We start from the raw sequence: 19,702 nt of genomic DNA on the forward strand, positions 1-19,702 counted from the left end.
AAAATTTAAATAAAAATTTAAATAAAAATTTAAATAAAAATTTAAATAAAAATTTAAATAAAAATTTAAATAAAAATTTAAATAAAAATTTAAATAAAAATTTAAATAAATAAAATTTTAAATAAATAAAAATTTAAATAAATAAAAATTTAAATAAATAAAAATGTAAATAAATAAAAATGTAAATAAATAAAAATGTAAATAAATAAAAATGTAAATAAATAAAAATGTAAATAAATAAAAAATGTAAATAAATAAAAATGAAAATATATAAAAATGTAAATAAATAAAAATGTAAATAAAAATGTAAATAAATAAAAATGTAAATAAATAAAAATGTAAATAAATAAAAAATGTAAATAAATAAAAAATGTAAATAAATAAAAAATGTAAATAAATAAAAAATGTAAATAAATAAAAATGTAAATAAATAAAAATGTAAATAAATAAAAATGTAAATAAATAAAAATTTAAATAAATAAAAATTTAAATAAATAAAAATTTAAATAAAAATTTAAATAAAAATTTAAATAAATAAAAATTTAAATAAATAAAAATTTAAATAAAAATTTAAATAAAAATTTAAATAAAAATTTAAATAAAAATTTAAATAAATAAAAATTTAAATAAATAAAAATTTAAATAAATAAAAATTTAAATAAATAAAAATTTAAATAAAAATTTAAATAAATAAAAATTTAAATAAATAAAAATTTAAATAAATAAAAATTTAAATAAATAAAAATTTAAATAAATAAAAATTTAAATAAATAAAAATTTAAATAAATAAAAATTTAAATAAATAAAAATTTAAATAAATAAAAATTTAAATAAATAAAAATTTAAATAAAAATTTAAATAAATAAAAATGTAAATAAATAAAAATGTAAATAAATAAAAATTTAAATAAATAAAAATTCAAATAAGTAAAAATTTAAATAAATAAAAATTTAAATAAATAAAAATGTAAATAAATAAAAATTTAAATAAATAAAAATTTAAATAAATAAAAATAAATAAAAATAAATAAAAATTTAAATAAATAAAAATAATAAAAAACTAAATAAAAAACTAAATAAATAAATAAAAAACTAAATAAATAAATAAAAAACTAAATAAATAAAAAACTAAATAAATAAAAAACTAAATAAATAAAAAAACTAAATAAATAAAAAAACTAAATAAATAAAAAAACTAAATAAATAAAAAAACTAAATAAATAAAAAAACTAAATAAATAAAAAACTAAGTAAATAAATAAAAAACTAAGTAAATAAATAAAAAACTAAGTAAATAAAAAGGTAAATAAATAAAAGCGTGTAATATAAACAGACAGCTTGCTGCTCAATTCCCTACATAGTATCCTTGCAATAATATCCCAGATAATAGCTCCATATACCAAAGTGGCACTGTGCCTTGTTTGGGAGGAAAATGCAATAAATAAATAAAAAGTTTTAAAGTGTCATCCTAACCACTTGTTTCACTCACCTGTGTTGATTCGTCCATTAAAATTTCATTTTGTCTTTTAGATATGAAATTAAAATTTAGGTTTTCGAATCATTCAAATGAGGATCTTCAGGATTTGAATCCTTTGCACTTACGTTTCTGGAATTTTGAGATGAGGATTGATTATTCATATTATTTGGATTCTCCGGACTACTGTTCTCATCTTGAATTTTATTTTCACGTTTCATTCAATGTAACCTCCGACCTTCTTCAGGTGTATATGGTTAAACTCGGAAAATCTGCATGGAACCTTTTACTTACATCACGAGGGTAACATACTCTTGTTCCATAGGATGCTAGCGCTGTGAAGTTAATAAAGGCTTCCATTCGAAATTCTGTACCAATTCCCAAGTTTGACAAAATACACCTGGAGAAGGTCTGAGGTTAATTTGTAAAAGATCAAACAAGAACAGTCGTCCAAAGAATCCAAATAATAAGAATAACTTTTTACTATTCTCAATCTTTCGGCTATTGTAACCTTTTTTTTTTTTTTTTTTTTTTATTACATTTTCACCCCAAACAAGGCACATTGCCACTTTGGTGTAGGGGGCTACTATCAGGGGCAGCAACTACTGGGGCACTATGTTGGGATTTGGGCAGCAAGATGTCGGTTCATGTTACACTTGAACTTCTGCATGTCAGTACAGTTAGGGAAGCAGGAACCTGGAATGGAATTCCAGAGTCCAGCGGTTCTGGGGAAGAAACTACTGGAGTAGAAAGATCTTTTACATCTAGGGATCTCTACTGTGTAGGGTGGGATTTAGCTGCCTGTTGGGTTTGTTGAGGGTGTCTACGTCGTGGGGGCACAAGTGTCTGCAGTTCATCAGAGCATTCACCATTAAAATACTAGTAGAACAGGCAGAGGGATGCAACGTTTTGTCAATGGGACAGAGGCTGAAGCTTAGATGCCAGTTCAGGGCCTATCAGATTGGCGACTCTCTTTTGAACTTTGTCTAGGAGCGAGAGACTAGTAGCAGATGCACCAACCCAAATGTGACAACAATACTCCATACATGGGCGAATGGTGGCCTTATAGAGATACAGGATACTTTCAGGTGTCAGTAGTTTTCTAGCATGGTAGAGAGAGCCTACTTTTTTGTAGCGGCCCTGGCAATGTTTTCAATATAATTGTTCCAACTCATGTTTCCTGTGAACGTTAGGCCAAGCAGTTTGAAAGATGTACTCTTAGACAGGGAGTCACTGGCCATTGCTATTGGTGGCAGAGAAGGTTTCTTGTAATTATTGAAGGAAACCAGTTTAGTCTTGGCAGAATTGAATGTGACCATCCATTTATGTCCCCATTCCACTACAGATTGGAGGTCATCCTCTAGTGTTTTTGCCATTTCTTTAGGCATGTGTTCATTTGTTTCCTTTTTGAATTTAAGGGGCCTACAGTCAAACTCAGTAACTTACTGCAGTTATATTCCTTCAATGAAAACCCCCTCCAGACTTACTCGACTGGCAGCAAAATCCTACGCCTTAATTTTAGAGACTCTTAGATGTAGGAAGATTTTCTACTGCATCAGCTTCTTTCCTCAGATTGACTACCTTTGGAAATCCTTCATTGCTCCTTGTTTCCTCCCAAATGCGTGCCAACATGCAGAAATTTAAAAGCAATGTGAACAAACATATTGCTGTCAAACTCCCAACCCACATTACTCCTCGTAAATCTGGACCCCCTGTCACAATAGCTCCTTGCACTCTCCGTGGCAATATGTATTGTTTGTAGTGAACAAAAGTTCTAAGAAAAAAAAAAAAGTGACAGTCTACCAAAGATTGAGGATTCAATCCTTACTACAGGTAATAACTCAAAATAATATAAATATTAACACTTCTACCCTGTCATGGAGGACGGAATGAGAACAATCTACCTGTGTATTCAATAAAAAGGTACAATACTAAATTCGATATAGGTTGTTCTCAAGTTCAACTATTAGTTTCCTTAAGTTTAACAAGATGCACATGAAGAAGGTCGGAGGTTACATCGTTCGAAACAAGTAGCCTGAATAATCTAAATACATTAAATAAACTTAGCTTTTGAAGGAAAAAATGGTGCAGAATAGCCATCTAAAAATTTCAGCACTTACGGATATTCAGAGTAGTGACATATAGATGCTTGGCAAACAAAATACAGTAGAACCCCAGAATATGGTGGCTTTGGGATATGATTTTTTTCATGTGACTATGCGGAATACAATGTTTTACCGACCCCCTAGTTACGGTATTTGAAAATTTGCCCCGCCTTACAGTGTTATTTATAATGTTATTTGATTATTAGGGCTGTGACAACAGCATATTTTTTTCATTCTTTTGACTCGAGTATATATCCGACACAATTAATCAAGCGAGAACCACGTCAGTCTATAAAAACATACAAGATATTAACGGATATATACTCAAGAGTAAAAACAATAAAAATATTCTGTTGTCACAGCTCTATTGATTATATTTTTTTTTTTTTTACATAGGCGTCACCACTTATCAAGGCCGACAGGCCACTCAAGGATAAGGGTTAAAGAGTGTAGAGTAGTCAAAAGGACAATATAGTAATTGATGGTAATGGAAGTTCGGTAAATTTGTTAACTTAGGTGGAACAGCTCATCAGAAACTTGTTCACGTTGGACTTGAAGACAACCATATTATAGACAGCTGGAAAGCAGGAAAACGGAAGACAATTCTACAGGCGTGCAGTTCTAAGAAAGAAGCTTTGATCATGGAATCTATGTTTAGGTTTAGGTACAGACAAAGAGTGGGGAAAATTATTGATAATGTTTTCAGCTAGTCTAGTGTTTCTTGTGAAAGTTTGGCGAGGGGGGCCATAGATTTAAGCTCAGTTGAACACTTTCAATGAAAATAACGATAAAGCAGAGACAAACTCGCAACATCTCTTCTATGAGATAGAGGTTGCAGCGAAGAGAAAAGGACATCTCCCACCAGGCCATGAAGTCTATTTGGAACCCTATCAAGGCAGGACAAGTCTTTTCTAGCAGCTCCTGCCCATATGTGGCAACAGTATTCCATCCTTGGACGTATCTGGCTCTTATATAGATAGAGAATTGCATCAGCAGTGAGATATCTACTGGATCGATAGAAGGATCCGACCATTTTTCCAGCGGCCTTGGCAACAGATTTGATGTACGTATTCCATTTAAGATCAGGAGTAAAGGTCAAGCCCAGAAGCCTGTCAAAACTTGAGGCTTCCCCAAGACGAGAGCCATTCATTTTAATTGATGCCAGATGGGGATCAGAACGTTGATGATGTAAAGATAGAAGCTTGGTTTTAGATGCATTAAAAGTAACCAGCCACTCCTTTCCCCATTGTACAACGTGATCAAGATCAGAGGAGAGAGAATCGGAGAGAACTTGGTCATTTACTGTCTTAGATGTGCTACCATAGATGGTAGTGTCGTCAGCAAAAATGATGTAAGGATGTGATTTGGAAGATCATTAATGTAGATCAGGAAAAGAGTTGGGCCCAGGATAGACCTCTGAGGGACTCCAGCTTTTATACTGTGTATTTATACATGTGTATTATATACTGTACTGTATTTTGTTAATAATTTTTGATACAAGTAGCCCCGTTGCAGCCAGATGGCTGCATATTGTGAATGAAAAGCGAGTAAGTACAGTGTATTTACACAACCAATATTTACGAAACTAAAGTTAGCAATTACTTATTTTTTCGACGGTTCTCCTGTAGGAGATGTCTCCTTGAACTCCTTTAATTTCAACCAAAATATTAACAAAAAAAAAAAAAAAAATATAAGATACATGGGTAAAAGTATTATTTTATTTAATGACCGGTGGTCTAAACTGACCATCCTGGTCAAATCAGAGAAAGTCCCTTTTGTTTTCTTTTTTTTAATCAGAGAAAATGGAAGTAATTTTTTTTAAAAGGTAAACAAAAAAAATCTTGTATTTTTCAACCAATATTAATCGAAACCTTTTTACTTTCTTTTTTTTTTTTTGGTTGCAAATCAGAGAAAGTCCTTTTTTTTTGTTTTGTTAATCAGACGGAGAAAATGGCAAGTAATTTTTTTTTAAATAAAAAAAAAAATCTTGTATTTTTCAACCAATATTGATCGTTGACTGCTGCTGCTACTCCCACGAATTTAATGCCTCTCACCACCACGTTGCCTAACGGATGCTGATGCTAGTCCCACCAGTTTAACTCCTATCATCACTACTATTTTTGTCTCTGCTGCTACGCCCACCGATTTAACTCCTATTGCCACTACTATTTTGCATTTCTTTTGCATTTCCATACACCAAACATGGATATAATACCACTAAAACATCCAATGGGTCATAGGCTTCATTTTGGTACCTAAATTGCTTGGGTGGGTTGCCTGTAGGCTGACTTAAACCAAATCACACACAGTACAGAAATTTAAATGCAGTATTCATTCAAAAACAGCTGAATACCCCTAAGAAAAAGAAAAAAAAAAAAAAAAAATCAACTTTTTTTAAGTGTTTAGTTGGTACTCTAGCACATTTTGACCATTTTATATTACTAGAAGCAATTTCAAAACGACAACAAAAAAACGTGAATTGCCAGTTTGGCCTTCAAACGTCGGCTGGTTCCAATTAGAAACTGAGCACCCCTTAAAATCGTTAAATATTGAAGTTTTTGCATTTTTTTTAAGATAATCAGTAGATTTGTGTCCCATCGATGATAACCTGTTGAAAAAAAAAAAAATAAGGGGGGGGTGCTTTGAACAAATCTACTGTATTGAGATATATATGCAAAATATGCCAGTTCAAAATAAAATAACAGAAAAACTTATGAATATATTTATTAGTGAAAAATATTAGTGTACATGCTATACAACAAAAATTACGGAAAATTATTAAGCATAATTTTAATTTAGAAAAAAAAAAAATTTAATTATTTATTCGGAATTAATGAACTCCAGACGACACTACCAAGTGGCATGTTCATATTAGAAAGGGGAGATAATCTACAACACACAAGCTTGATGCGAATATTGTTGGGAGTTTGTGGACTATAAATAATTCATTTTTCGTGTCATTGTCTCCCCCCCCCTACAGGTTACTTCGAGTTAGATTACTATTTTCAGTGACAAGCAATTTTTTTTTTTATGTCAATGTTTTCAATTTCGCGCACAATATTTGTATGCATATAAAAACGGTCCCAGCTTAAAAAAAAAAAAATTGGTCCTTATTGAGGACTTGCCCTTATTTAGGAAAACAAAAATAAAGAAAAACTGATTATTTACCTTTATGGTGTACTTGTCATATGCAGAATCCAACATTTCCATCTTGGGGGAGTGGGGGGGGGGACACAAGTTCACTTACCTTGGCAGTATGCTCTCCTGCAATTTAGTCATTGACAATGAAATCAACACCAGATTTGCTAAAGCAAGCACTGCCTTTGGCAGACTCCACAAGAATGTATGGGACAATCAATGACTAAGATCAGAGTGTGTAAAGCTGTCATACTCACCATCTTACTCTATGGATGCGAGTCGTGGACTGTCTACCAACGGCACGCTAGAAAATTAAATCACTTCCACACCACCAGACTGAGGCTGGCAGGAAAGGATACCAGACACAGAAGTCCTCACTCGTGCTGGACTCCCAAGCATCTTCACTATCTTAACGAAGATTCAGGTTCGCTGGGCTGGTCATGTAGCCCGCATGCCAGACTACCCAAGAAGCGTCTGTTTGCTGAGCTCCAACATGGCAAGCGCTCTCATGGCGGGCAGAAAAAACGATTTAAAGACACTCTGAAGGCATCACTGAAGGCCTTCAACGTTGATCTGTTATCATGGGAGCAGACAACTTTAGATAGAGCCAAGTGGCGGGCCGCTGTTCATGACGGTGCCCGCAAATATGAAAGTAACCAAAAAGTTGCTGCAGAGAAGCTCAGAAAGGACAATGTTTTGAAGCCCTCAACATCTGCTACCATTCCCTCTTCTCCTTGGAGTAGAATTTTTCAAGCAAAGATTGGACTTATCAGCCATCTCCGTACTTACTGATGATCAGATAATCTTCCTCGTTCCAACGGATGAGCAAACACTTGTCATGGCATGAAGATGTCATATTCAAAAAATCACATAAATTGGTGCTTATTTATATTGACACTCAAGCGAAATATGGGAGGAAAACTTATGAATATACTTATCAGTAAAAAAATGTGAGTGTACATAAAAAATTACGGAAAATTATCAAGTAGAATTTTTAAATTAATTGGTGCTCATGCACTTTTGTTACAGTGCTATTTTTTAAGTAGTATTTTCAAGTTAAATTCAAGTTTTACAATATATTTTTTTCATTAAATTGTTAAGTGAAAGTATAGAATAATTATAAAAACACGCTTCCCATGTTAATAATGGCTTTCTAAATAATATTATTTCAGCACGATAACAAAAGTGCATAAGTAATAATTAATTGATTAATTACTAAATAATAAGCTTATCAGTGAAAAATAATGATCTAGACTTTTTAGCTAGTTAAAAACGGGCAAAAGTTATAAACTGTTGACTTAAAGCCCAACTTCCAGAGTAAATGTGGGGTGCTAGTGCACTTATTGAACCGCGCTTTTTAAATAGTATTTTCGAGTTTAATTAAAGTTTTATGATATCTGTATTTGTTAAATTGTAAGGCAAAAGTACAGAATAGATACAAAACACCCTTTCCTTCCAAAGTTAAGAACGGCTTTCTAAATAATAACATTTCAGCACGGATCAATAAGTGCACTAGTACCAAATGTGGTACTGTGATGACTAATTCATATTAATCCCTAACTGTGCATCAAACGGAATATTTAGTTGGCTGCATTTTATCATCATACAAGATTACAGCTAGATCGACCCAGTAGTTTCCAAGAAAACATCAAACAGACAGGCTTAACAGATAAACCAAGAGTAATATAATACAAATATTAAAACAAAATTACGGAAAGTGAGTGCGTATCATCTTAATAAATAAAATTAAGCTGATGCAATTCTCTATCTATATAAGAGCCAGGTACGTCCAAGGATGGAATACTGTTGCCACATCTGGGCAGGAGCTGCTAGAAAGGACTTGTCCTGCCTTGATAGAGTTCAAAATAGACTTCGTAGCCTCGTAGAAAATGTCCTTTTCTCTTCCTTGCAACCTCTATCTCACAGAAGAGATGTTGCGAGTTTGTCTCTGATGTATCGTTATTTTCATGGAAAGTGTTTGACTGAGCTTCAATCTATGGTCTCCCCTCGCAAAACTTTCACAAGAAACACTCGTCTAGCTGTAAACACTATCAATAATTCCCCCCACTCTTTATCTGTGCCTAAACCTAAACGTAGATTCCATGAACAAAGCTTTTTTATTAGAACTGCACGCCTGTGGAATTGTCTTCCGTTTTCCTGCTTTCCGGCTGACTACAATATGGTTGTCTTCAAGTCTAACGTAAATAAGTTCTTGATGAGCCGTTCCATATAAGTTATCAAATTTAACAAATTTTCATTACTAATGATTATTATATTGTCCAATTTCTACTGTACACTCTTTAACCCTTATTCTTGAGTGGCCTCTTGGCCTTGATAATGAGTTGATACCTATGAAAAAAAAAAAAAAAAGAAAAAGTGCAATGTGAACAAGTTCTAATTGAATCGTCCCCCTAAGTAATCCAAGTTACAAAATTCCCACTGTTTACTATGCTTAAATCACAATGACTAATGTATACCTATTAACCCTTATCCTCGAGTGGCCTCTGGGCCTTGATAAGTGGTGACACCCTTGTAAAAAAAGTTACTATTCGGAGTCAACAAACTCCAAACATTTGCGTCAAGATAGTGTGTCTCCCTTATTCTAATATGAAGATGCCACACAGTTTTTATGGTTCAGAGTTTGTTGAATGTGAATAGCAAGTTTTATTTTTATTAAAATTCTATTCGCTTATTTTCCATAATTTTTGGTGTACAATATTTTTCACCGTTAATGAATCACTGATAATGGTGCTAGTGCAAAGAGTGATCCGTGCTATTTTTTAAATCGTATTTCCAAGTTTAATTAAAGTTTTATGATGTTTTTTTTTATTCTATTGTAAGTTTGAAGTATAGAATAGGCACAAAACACCCTTCCCTCCCCATGTTAAGAATGGCTTTTTAAGTAATAACGCTATTATTTACGTCTGGATCACTCTCTGCACTAGTACCCTAATAAATATATCCATAAATTTTCCTGTTATTTTATTGTGAACGTTTATGTTTCACATATAAGTACCATTTGAATTTTAATCGCCTAAGCAAGTAGAATCTTAGGCGATAAAAAAAAATAAAATAAAATATTGACTTTCAAGTAAAACAAATGGTACCTACATATTTGACAGGCCTCAAATAGTAACATATCCAAAAATTACGGTAAATGATAAGTTAGAAAAATAATTATTAATGAAAAACTATTTTTGATAAAGTTTATATAGGAAATAAATTTTGTCCGACATTTTGAATTACGTTCGTCACGTGATGTAACCAACAGAACTCAATTATCTCCCCTGTCAATTTTTTTTCTTTTTTAAGTAAGTGTAGTGATCTTCATTTTAGAAATTGCTTTTTTCATTAATAATTTTTCTACCTTATCGTTTTTCATAAGTTTTGGATATGTTACAATTTACATAGATACCATGTGTTTCACTTGAAATTCAATTTTTTTTTTTTCATTTGTATAATATAAAAGCGGCGAATATTATTTGGAAATGAAGTGGGTTAATCTCCAAAAATACCGTTAGGGCTTACAACATGGCCGCCAGAAGAGTCACGTGATCCGGTTGATCCAAAACATGAATCGCCGTATTACGAAACCGGAAAACGCAAATTTAAAGCAAACTTTGACAAACAAGCATAATAATTATGTACAAAAACAGTTTTTCAATATCATAATAATAAATAATTTAACTAAAAACAACCTAAGATTGTTTCTCAAAGTTTGCCTATTTTTATAACAACATTATATCAACAAAAAATTAAATACAAACAAATTGTGATTGTTTGTCAAAGTTTGCCTTCAAGGCTGCGTTTTCCATTTGCACGATTTATGTTTTGGATCAACCGGATCACGTGACTCTTCTGGCGGCCATGTTGTAAGCCCTAATGGTATTTTTGGAGATTACCTGAAGTGGGTAGCGGGGGGGGGGGGTTCTACAATAATGGTTAAATTCAAGATTAGCACCCCCGATGTTTACAAAGGTTTTGCCCGGAGTTGTCATCTGCAAAACGGAACAAATTTCAAATTGTATTTTTTCCTCTGTTCGTTTGTTTTTGACTTTTTTTTTTTTTACTTTACTTTAATTGCAACTCTACATTCACCGTTAAATTGACGACTTTCACAGGTTTTTGGGTATGCTGAAAACAAAATCATATTTAAATTTGGTTCTCTTGATATTAAGATCTCTATTATCCAATGTAATCCCTTATGTTTTCACTGGCGGCCATGTTTTTCTCAACATAAGTACTAATGCGCATTACAAAACACCACCACCTCCACCTGTTAATAATGGCGACGGCCACTAAAATTCATTAAGTAATATATTGGCAAAAATGTCTTAATATCCCGAAAACTACTTATGATATTCGTTTTCAGCATACCCGAAAACCTATGAATGTCGTCATTTTAAAGGTGATTGTTCAGTTGCCGTTAAAGTAAAAATTTCCCCTACTCGAAAATAACACGGGTTTTCATAAATTGTTTTATAACGGGAAAAATGTTACGTGTAGAAACGGATCGTGCTATTTTTTTTTTTTTTTTTTTTTTTTTTTTTTTTAGATAAGATTTTCAAGTTAAATTCAATTTTTGAGGTATCTTTTGTTCATTAAACTGTTAGGTGAAAGTACAGAATAGTTAACAAGGCTCCTTCCCATGTTATGAATGGGTTTTGCAATACCGTTATTATTTCAGCACGGTCTGTATTCTGCATAAGTACCGAAAAAAGTTTGCAAAATTAAAATCAATAACTGTAATGGAATATTAATTTTAGAAATCAGTGTTTTTCTACTTTTTTTTTTTTTTTAATTTTTCATCAAAAATTTATTGTAACATTTAAAATTTGGGTACTAGTGAGTGCACTTATTGATCTGTGCTAAAATAATAACATTATTTAGAAAGCCATTCTTAACATGAGGAGGGGAGGGTGTTTGGTACCTATTCTGTACTTTAACTTTATAATTTAATAAAAAAAAAAACAGATATTGTATAACTTTAATTAAACTTGAAAATACTATTTAAAAAGTAGATCAATAAAAGTGCACTAGCACCAAAATTTGATAACAAAAAAATTATTAAATGTTGGAAAAATAGATTTTTTTAAATTTTATTTCGTTGTTTAACTTTTTCAAGTTACTATTTAATAAATAAGACCAACTTTCTTACCTGCAATTAAACTTTTCGGTCGCTTAAAGACATTCGAGCTGCCATAAGAAACAAAAGTTTTCGAAGTTCGATACAAAAAAAAATAACAAACTATTCAAACTGAATAATCAACAGAAAAGCGTTACGAAGGACAACAAATCGAGAAATATATTAGTTCAACTGCAGACGTCAGTCCAGATATGTACGTTGGCCTTCAAACGAACGACCCTTATTTTAATTTGATAAAAAAATAGTCATTGTCTAAAAAATTAGAACAGCAATATTTAAATTCCAGGTACAATAAAGGATTTAAATAACTTAATTAAAAAAATAAATTATCTTGTTGAACTTCGGAATTGTTTTTTTGACAATTGAAAAAAATATCTAAATGATTGTCGACTACAATTTTTAGAGTAAAAAAAAATGTCATTTTCATGCACCGAGACTGTTAACATTGCCTCATCATCGGTTCTGTCTGGTTTCAGGGGGTAATCGTCTCGGGTATTACTTTAGAAACAGCAGCGGTAGTGACTGTTGTTTTTTCATTCCCCCCTCGAATTGGATAAAAATTCAAATCAGCAGTTTCTTTCGACCAATCACAGCACACAAAATCTTATGCCTACTATGAAAACCCATATACAATGTTTCTCTTTCCTATTTGTCTTCCATAGATAATACACATATGTATGACTAGCAGGGAGACCCAACGTTGTCTGGGATTGAATTAGGATCCGCCCTCACATACTTTTATTGTCATCGAAATCAATGAAATCACCCATTTTTTAATCAAATTTATTAATTGCCGCCTCTAGTTAGCAGTGTACCGGAAGGAAGCATCTACATGCCTTCCCATAGTGACTTAGTCCACAATACATTGTAGAGAATCTACCGTTAATTGTATGAAATTATATGTAAATAATGGCTTCACTTAAAGTTGAAAATGTAATTACAAAAGTCAAGCATCATGGCTTAATTGTGCTCTAAACAGAAACATTCATTTTGAACGTGCTCCATCTTATCAAAGAACAACTGTTGATTTTATGAAATTAATTTTTACATAATCACTTGAAATTAAAATTAAACATACAAAAGTCAAGTATCATGGTTCAATTGTGCTCTTAAAAGAAATATTTATTTTGAATGCACCTCTGTCTTATAAAAGAATTTACATTTGGTTTTATAGGCTGGGTCTTTCTGCTTATGCAGTGATAAAACTTCTCAGATGCACTTGTGGTGTCAGGTTATATAAAGTGTTAACTTTGGTCAAAATCAAACTTCCTTCTTTAAGCAGATGTTTTTCGATTATCGATTTTTGATACTTCTCAGATGCATTCCAATACAAAACTTACGTAAGAACACTCTCAGACACATCAAGTATCTTTGTGTGAAATTTTAATAAAAATTTGCCCAGTCGTTTCCTAGTCCATATGGAACGTACACACTCAAACTAAATTCCTTTTATACATTAGTAGAGGTTATATAGAGGGGGGAGGGAGCATCCCGAGAGAGAAGTTTGTGGAGTTGAAAGAAAGTCCATGGAAAAAGTCAGTTCACTGTGTGGTCTCCTAGCTGGAAAGAAGAGTCTAGTTGGCACTTCCTTTTATCAACTTCAGTTGTGTACTCAGTTCGAAGGGGAGTTAAATACTTGAGCCAATCAATGCCAAGCTTAGAAATTAAGCATGGATTCAAAATCATAATAGCAGCTTGTTATAGCCGTGTTGCTTCTGCTATTGCTGCTGCAGCTGTCGTTGTTGTGGTTGATTGTAGTTGCTGCTGATTCTACAGACATGCACAAACATTTTTACACTCAAGAAGTGTACACACACACACACACACACACACATGCACACACACCATTCTCTGAATACATATACACAATTCATACACTCTCATACTGAAAAAACAGATATGCTAATACACACACACACACACACACACATGCACACACACCATTCTCTGAATACATATACACAATTCATACACTCTCATACTGAAAAAACAGATATGCTAATACATACATACACACACACACACACACACACACACACACACATTGTTGTAATATTTTTTATGTAATTAGAGGGTAGATATTTAATTGCTGTCCACCACAGCAGTGTATGACACAAGGTCAGAAAGTGGGAGACAGGCAAGAGGGGCATTCTTGCCTCGACAAAAAATTGCCTGAGTATCCCTGTCGGCATCTTCCGGTCAGGGCACGTCAGGCGAGAAGCAATAAAGTTGCACCACCCGATAACAGAGTGGCAAGGCCTGGGAGGGTGGACCTCCTGGGTGATACCCAGGCGACGTACCTCAGTCCAACATGTACTGGGTCGGTTCCCAGCCCCGCACTTGTCGGGCTGAGTGTCAAGAACGAATTCTTGATGATTACTTTCCACTCAACTCCCCAAGCAACCAAAGCAGCAAGGAGACTATTTCTCACAATTATGAGTACAATTGGAGGGTATTATTAAAGAAAATTGGAAGGTTCTACTTATAGACACTGGTGATAGAAACTGACCAATCAAATGGAGTCATGTTCTGCTAGCAACCAATCAGAAACCGGAATTGCTCCATAAAAATATTGGATTTTTTAGAATTCCCACAGATAATTTTTTGTGTCCCCATAAGAAATATCTTTGCTCTTTGTTTGTCACTTTTAAAAGTACAAGACTTATACAGATTAGATATCCACAAAAACCCCTTTTTCATCTCCAGGACTTAATTAGCTATGCAGCAGAAACTCTTAACTAAAGTGACTTTAAATTCAAAATACATATCTTCATAACTATAGAGGTTGAGAAGTGAAAGTGCTTGTTGGAGATTGGCATTTTTAGCCGAGTATCTGTGTGGGCTTGTTTAAAAGGAAGAAAAATGGTTATCGAATAATATTGATTAAAAGAACAAACATCTATCTACAATTGAAATCAGTTTTATTTCATAGTTTCATCAACACAGAATTGGGTCCAGAACACAAAATATATAAAACAGATTAGTTTGGCTGCATATATGTACCATAGAAATAGAATTGAGTCTGAGTCTCATCTCATCTTGCAACGCCATTATGAAAGACAAGAAGACCCATGGACCGTATTTTGGAGATTTCTGGCCTAACGTATCACTACAACAATGAAAACATACTGCAAGCAACCAATCAGAAACCGGAATCACACAATAAAACATACTGAATATTTCAGAATTCCTACACATAATTTTTTATGTTGACATGAAAAGGAATATTGCTCTTTGTCTGCTAAATTTTACACTTCAGGACTTATACAGTTTAGCTACCCACCAAAAACTCTATTTTTCATTTCAGGACTTATACAGTTTAGCTACCCACCGAAAACTATATTTTTCATTTCAGGATTTATACAGATTAACTACCCACCGAAAACTCTATTTTTCATTTCAGGACTTATACAGATTAGCTACCCACCGAAAACTATATTTTTCATTTCAGGACTTATACAGATTAGCTACCCACCAAAAACTATGTTTTTCATTTCAGGACTTATACAGATTAGCTACCCACCGAAAACTATATTTTTCATTTCAGGACTTATACAGATTAGCTACCCACCAAAAACTATGTTTTTCATTTCAGGACTTATACAGATTAGCTACCCACCGAAAACTATATTTTTCATTTCAGGACTTATACAGATTAGCTACCCACCGAAAACTATATTTTTCATTTCAGGATTTATACAGATTAACTACCCACCGAAAACTCTATTTTTCATTTCAAGACTTATACAGATTAGCTACCCACTAAAAACTCTATTTTTCATTTCAGGACTTATACAGATTAGCTACTCACCGGAAACTATATTTTTCATTTCAGGACTTATACAGATTAACTACCCACTGAAAACTCTATTTTTCATTTCAAGACTTATACAGATTAGCTATCCACTGACATGCAGAAGTTCAAGTGTAATGTGAACAGACATCTTGCTGCTCAACTCCCTACATAGTGTCCTTGCAACTTATGTCCTTGATAGTAGCCCCCTACATCAAAGTGGCACTGTTCCTTGTTTGGGGTGAAAATGTAATAAAAAAATTTGTATTTAAATTTACGGATGAGGAGAAAGATACTTTAAGAAAGACGAATTGAGAATGATAGGCAGTTAAATTTTTGACAGCCGAGAGAGAACGTTGGAACTGAGATTTGTTGTGTTCAATGCGGTGTTGTAGAAGAGAAGTTTCTTGATTTAAAAAAATATGGTGAAAGGAAATGCTATTTGGGTCTGACTTTACAAATCTACCAGAATAGCTTTATATTTTAAATATGTTGTTCTTCTAAAAAAAATGTTGTTTTTTTTTTCTTTTTTAGGATTTCACACCTTATAATTATGGAAACTAAATTTTGGCCGAACCGCAAAAAAGACTCTGGATGTTTCCAGGTTTATTCACCATCTTCTAAAAATGGTATAAAACTTGCCGCCTTATGATATTTGGTTCGTGGAATGGAACGAAAGTTTTTCAAAGAGGAGTTTGGATACAATCTTTTAAGGTAATTTTTTATTACTCTCTTGTAATTTTTTATTACTCGCTTGTAAAACGCATCTATCAGATGTATCATAATGAGTTGCCCGGGTGTTTGGAGGTGTGTGTTGAGCAAAAAAAAAAAAAGTTGTAGTAGTCAGGCAGGCTCGAACCCATGACGCGAAGGCAGAAAAGAAAGTGGAGGTGTGTGTAAGAGTGTTGGTTGAGCAAAAAAAAAGAATGGAAAATTGCGAGCGTAAAAAAAAAAAATAGGAGCAGTAAGCAGGCCCGAATGCGTAACATACCAGAGGAAAAAAAGGTAAAAAAGAAAACGTCTTACTCATGTGCCTACCGTGATTGTGATGTCACAGGCAGTCGAAATAATGCCTTTTAAGCGTCGTCATGCATGCGAGGGTTGAATGACTTGCAAAAAGTGTCAGCAAAAAAAGCAACCCCCCTCCCTGTACAAAAGTGCCTAGTTGAAGGTGAAGGAATTCATGTTTTTGGCCAATTTTTCGATATTTGGTGTCAGAAGGGTCGAGCTTCAAAATGATACCAATCTCGTGAAAATCCATCACCTCTGTCAAAAGTTTTTGCGAGACATACATACATACATACATACATACATACATATGTTGCGGTTTCAAATCACCGCCTCCATTTTTTCTTTCTTTCTTCGTCCTCGCTGTTTGCCTTAACCCCAAACAAAGGACGCGATCTGCTAACACGAGTGAAACGCATGAACATATCTAGGCTTAGTGAATTCATTCACCTACCCTTTCTCTTTTCATCATCAATGTCGCTACGCAGGTGAGAATTTAAATAAATCAACAAAACACAAATAAAACAGGCGATTGACTTTTTACCCTTTAGACAAAATTAATTTAAATGGAACCAACAAACTCACAATCTACTTTTGATTGCATAAATTTCGTTCTAGAATTAATTAGAGTCGTTTGTTTGTTTCATTGGGAGTGATATCACTGACATCACGCTGGGCAAATAAATACAGCTTGTTTTGGCCAAGTCGAGCAGTTTTGGACGGGCGCTAGCCGCAGCCAGGGGAGTAGGAGGAGGCTCCCGAAGCGACGACTGACGTTACCAGTCACGTCGACCGAATCAACCAGCGCTGAAAGATTCCAGCAGCAGCAGCAGCGAACTTCAACTTCCAGTCTCCAGTGACTCCCAGCTCACTCCAGCGGCTTCTTGCTCATTCCCACAGTCTTTTCCAGCTCCAGCTCACTCCTGCAGCCTTCCAGCTCACAACACATACATACATGATGATTGCAACGTCTTGTCAGACGAGTGCCACTCCCTCAGTCACTTAAAGGTCCATGAGCCCGAAAATAACCTTTTTTTTTTTTTTTTTTTTTTTTTAGTCCTGCCAGCGAATTCACACGCTAAAGCAGACATGACATTGAAGACGGTCCTTGGCATACATACATATATATATATACATATACACACATACATACACATACATACACATAAACATACACACATCCATACATCCATACATCCATACATACATACAAACATATACATACACACGTGCACACGCATATACATATATATGCATACACATATATACTATCATATACAAATACATATACACATATACATACATATTCACATACATATACGTACACATGTATGCACATATACATACACATAAAGTTACCTACATATAAGTACACATACATATATACGCACCTATACGCATACATATATGTGCATATATACATATACATACACACAAATATATATACGTATATACATACAAACGCACATAAACATGTATACACAATAAATAAATAAATAAAAATATATACACACATACATATATACATACATATACAAATAGGTATACATACACATACATACACTAGTACATATATTAACATACATACATACACACACATATGCATATATAGAATGATGGCAGATCAATTATTACATGCTTCCAGCATCTCAGGGCTACACACATGACACTTTTTCCATCATGACCGGGCTTTGCCGGGCGTTCATGCTAGCTTAGATAAATACTCTTGCAATTTTAACAAAAAAGCTACAATAATATCAGAGCGTCTCCATTTACACTGAACATCTACAGAATGCTAACATCAGTATATTACATATGAATTAGTCCTCTGTGGAATTTCCACAGGTTCTGGTTCTGCTAGTTCATCCACTGATACCATATGATTTGATTTTCATAAGAAGACCATCGTGCTAAACTCTGTCAAAGGCTTTAAATATGTCTATGGCTACTGCGCTAGTCTCCCCTGCCTTATCTAATGTATGGGATATACATTTGGAGATTACAGTTAGGATATCTGCCGTAGAACAGGCTTGCCTAAATCCATACTGTCGGTTAGAAAGAAGTTTGTTGTCTGTGAGGTGGCAACTAGTGCTAGATTGATTAAGAACTCAAAGATTTTGGCGAAGAGAGGGAGAAGGCTAATAAGGTGATAATTGAGTTCTTTCGATTGCATCCAGATAACTCTATAACACGGATAACTCTACCAAGTTATCTTCATCCTGAAGTTCTTCCTGACTAATCATCTTAGAACAAAAATTGTGATCAACAACAATCCATATTTCTTTTTGTTTGGCGGAGGGCGGGGGATGAACAAAATGTAGACACATTTTTATTCCAAACTTCTACCAGAAAAAAAAAAACTTTTCATGTGCAAAAAAAAAAGCAGGAAGAGGTATTCGAACCAGGCAGTAAGTTGAACTAAGTGGTCAACTATAGTTCAGGGCTCCTTTTTTATTAGCTGCTATATCGAGATGTAAACACACATAACATGCAGCCGCAGTCGAGATTGAACTCACTACACAAGTTTGTAGTGTAATTCAAATCTTGTCAGTAGCTGAATACTTGATGCTTTGCCAGGGCTCTCTAGGGTATATTTTATCGTGACGCCATCACTAGATGGGTTGCCTACCACGACTTAAGAGAAGCCCATCTACCTTTGAGAGAAGGATAGACCACGCCAGTTTCTCAACCTGCCTCGCTTTCCCAAATCGTACTGACCAGGCTCGACATTGCTTAACTTTGTTGATCTGGCGAGAACTAGTGTATCAACATGATTGTGTTGTATATTGAGATGTAGGGGAGGGCACCACTCTATTCCCAGTATTAATCCACTTACTCTCTAATTATAGAGACTGAGTTTCCTTGCTAGTTCAGTTACTTAGAAACTTTGGTAGAAAGTACCAATCAAGAATCCGTTCTTTACAATCGGCCTGACAGGCGAGGGGCCAGGAACTGGCCTAGTACCTATCGGACTGAGGTACGGCAGCTGGGTAGTATTTAGGAGGTCCACCCTCCCAGGCCTTGCCACCTGGCTTTTGGT

General features: G+C 33.8%; 2 protein-coding genes across 2 annotated transcripts in view; one reads left to right on the forward strand and one right to left on the reverse strand.

Annotated features, from left to right (window-relative positions):
- The window catches only part of LOC145269485 (trichoplein keratin filament-binding protein-like), a 90,591-nt gene extending 77,116 nt beyond the window's left edge, over window positions 1–13,475 (reverse strand). Inside the window, exon 1 of the mRNA XM_080125209.1 lies at window positions 11,874–13,475. The gene's annotated coding sequence lies outside the window, so the exon portion shown is untranslated. The remainder of the gene's footprint in view (window positions 1–11,873) is intronic.
- Window positions 1–19,702, forward strand: part of LOC145269486 (glycolipid transfer protein-like) — a 116,687-nt gene that overhangs the window by 4,704 nt on the left and 92,281 nt on the right. The window contains exon 2 of the mRNA XM_080125211.1: window positions 16,189–16,368. The gene's annotated coding sequence lies outside the window, so the exon portion shown is untranslated. The remainder of the gene's footprint in view (window positions 1–16,188; window positions 16,369–19,702) is intronic.

This window comes from Euprymna scolopes, chromosome 45 (genome assembly GCF_053919585.1).
Source record: "Euprymna scolopes isolate OS-2025 chromosome 45, ASM5391958v1, whole genome shotgun sequence".
In the NCBI taxonomy this organism is placed as follows: Eukaryota; Metazoa; Mollusca; class Cephalopoda; order Sepiida; family Sepiolidae; genus Euprymna; species Euprymna scolopes.